This window comes from Penaeus chinensis, chromosome 9 (genome assembly GCF_019202785.1).
Source record: "Penaeus chinensis breed Huanghai No. 1 chromosome 9, ASM1920278v2, whole genome shotgun sequence".
NCBI classification, from domain to species: domain Eukaryota; kingdom Metazoa; phylum Arthropoda; class Malacostraca; order Decapoda; family Penaeidae; genus Penaeus; species Penaeus chinensis.
This window is the reverse complement of record NC_061827.1, coordinates 11,087,251-11,089,750: the sequence shown is the minus strand read 5'-3', so window position 1 is coordinate 11,089,750 and position 2,500 is coordinate 11,087,251. Positions and strand designations below refer to the sequence as shown.

At 29.4% G+C, this 2,500-nt stretch overlaps 1 protein-coding gene across 1 annotated transcript in view; it reads right to left on the bottom strand.

Annotated features, from left to right (window-relative positions):
* Positions 1–2,500, bottom strand: part of LOC125029005 (sarcalumenin-like) — a 41,399-nt gene that overhangs the window by 37,544 nt on the left and 1,355 nt on the right. The window lies entirely within an intron of this gene.

The following is a 2,500-nucleotide window of genomic DNA, read 5'->3' as shown; positions in this document are numbered from 1 at the left end:
GCTGTTATCATTACTGATGTTATAATAATTAACGTTATTGACAATACTAATAGCAATATAAAATAAAAAATATATATATATTCCAAGGAATGAAGTAAACAGGTGAGATATATAGGTCAGCCTAGTGATTGACTCACTGGTGATTCAGCACTTATGGAACCATCTATGCGTAAATACAATTAATAATTTACACTCCCTCTGGGTTTGGCATGTCGGTATATGCTATACCTTAGACAAAACAAAACAAAAGCAAAAAAAAAAAAAATATATATATATATATATTTTCACTCTAAGAGGTTGCAATTGTGCTTTGAAAATTTTCTTTTCCAACCATTTCTTTCATGTAAAGTTACCTATAAATATCTAACTTAAAATCTGTTCTATTGCTATCTTTATCACCACCTTTATTATTATCATCATTGATATCATCACAAGTATATATTTCATTAACATTATATTTATTATTATTATTTGCAATAGTATTACTATTATTATCAATACTATGATTAATATTACCAATTGTACCAATATAATTTCATCATCAATTTAATTATTATTACCATTCATCATCATCATCATCATCATCATCATCATCATCATCATCATCATCATCATCATCATCATCATCATCATCATCATCATCATCATCATCATCATCATCACTATTGATATAATTACTACTATAATTACTCCTATCATTATTACTATTAACATTATCATTATCATTATCATTTTTATTATCATTATAGCATTAGCATTACTATCATAATTGTTAGTATCATTACTTTTATCATAACTAATATTATTAGTCTACTATCATTATCATCATTATCATCACCATCATAATAATTACCATCATCATTATAATTACTATCATCATAATCGCCTTCACCATCATCACTATCATCAGCATCACTGTTTTCTATTACCATTGTTACCAGCATTATCATATCATCATTATTACTATCACAATCATTATCATTACTATACCAATTTTCATTATTACCATAATCTTCATCTTAATAATGATATTAATATCATCACAATTATTGCCATCTTCAATATTATTACCATTATTGCCATCATCAATATCATCACTATTATCATTATCATAATCATTATCACCATAATTTACATTAAAATCTTTATCATTATCATCACTATTGTCATTATCAGCACTACTGTCATCATTACTATTGAGGCTAAAATGCATGCGACAGGTTGGTTGTGATAATTAGATGGTTAAGAGAAGGGTGATGTTAATCATTTGATATCTAACAGGTTGACAAAGGCAATTATTTGAAATACTATGATGTTAGTCAGACATACTGCTTTGCGCTAAGCATCAACTTCCGTACATCTTTGGTCCAATTAAAAAATATAGGCAACTATTGCAATTGCCTCATTGAAGGAACCCCTAAAACAATATTCATCAGCATCATTAATCTTAATAATAAAAGATGGAAAAACATTACCTATGGCAAAAAATTCTCCCTTTACCCCTCAAGAGAGTTCACATTATAAAGTCAGTATAGGATTTATCTCCAGTGTAATATTTGGACTTGTTTCTCTATTTCAATATCTATTTCATAATTTCTTGTAGAACATCTGATGATCTGTTGAACGCCAAATGATGATTTGCAGAACTTCAAAGTTGGCAATCCCTACACCATATGAATTTTAAAAACTAGAAAATGATAATTTGAAGTTACTGAAGTATAAAAAAGACACATATTATAATAATGCATACATTACATACCGAAGTACATACTGCCCACTGAAAAGATGAACATCATTCACTTGTTTGAGGATTCAAACAGGTAGAAAGAAACAATATTTTCTCCATAATTTTGTCTTTTTTTTTCAATGTTTAGGTTTCTTTATATTATGTATCCAATATATTTCACTGAATTTTTATTACTGGGACTAACTCCCACATAGATAAGGCTGTACATTTAATTTGTAATACAACAGGCTAACAATATATGTTAACAGTAAATATTATAAGAACCCTATCATTTACCAATGGCCCTCTTGCCAACAAACCTCCGACAAGTATAATTTGGCAAGATAAAACTTGTAGACCTGACAAATGATCATAAATAAAGAACTACTTAAACTCCACTCTGCCAGAATATACAAAGTTGAGATTTGAAAGCCTCTGCCAAAACACCATCGGCAGAGAAGATGAGGAGATTCTTAACCCCAAAGCATGTAATTACCTGTTTCACCCTTCTTCACTGTGAGAAATATACATATCTCTTTCTTTACACTATTACATTTCATAAGTTTAAGAAATAGACCTCCATAGGATACTCCAGTTGAAAAAAATGATCTGTGGCTTACAATCTGATGCATACAACCCTGAGCTGTGCCTCACACTCCTAAGATTAAGGTTTGGAGGACCTTATTAAGTAAACCTGCAAACCAATATATAGCAAGTATAGTTACTGCCATCCACCAATGGATTGTCAAAAATGACATGAAGTAGAATTTGCTA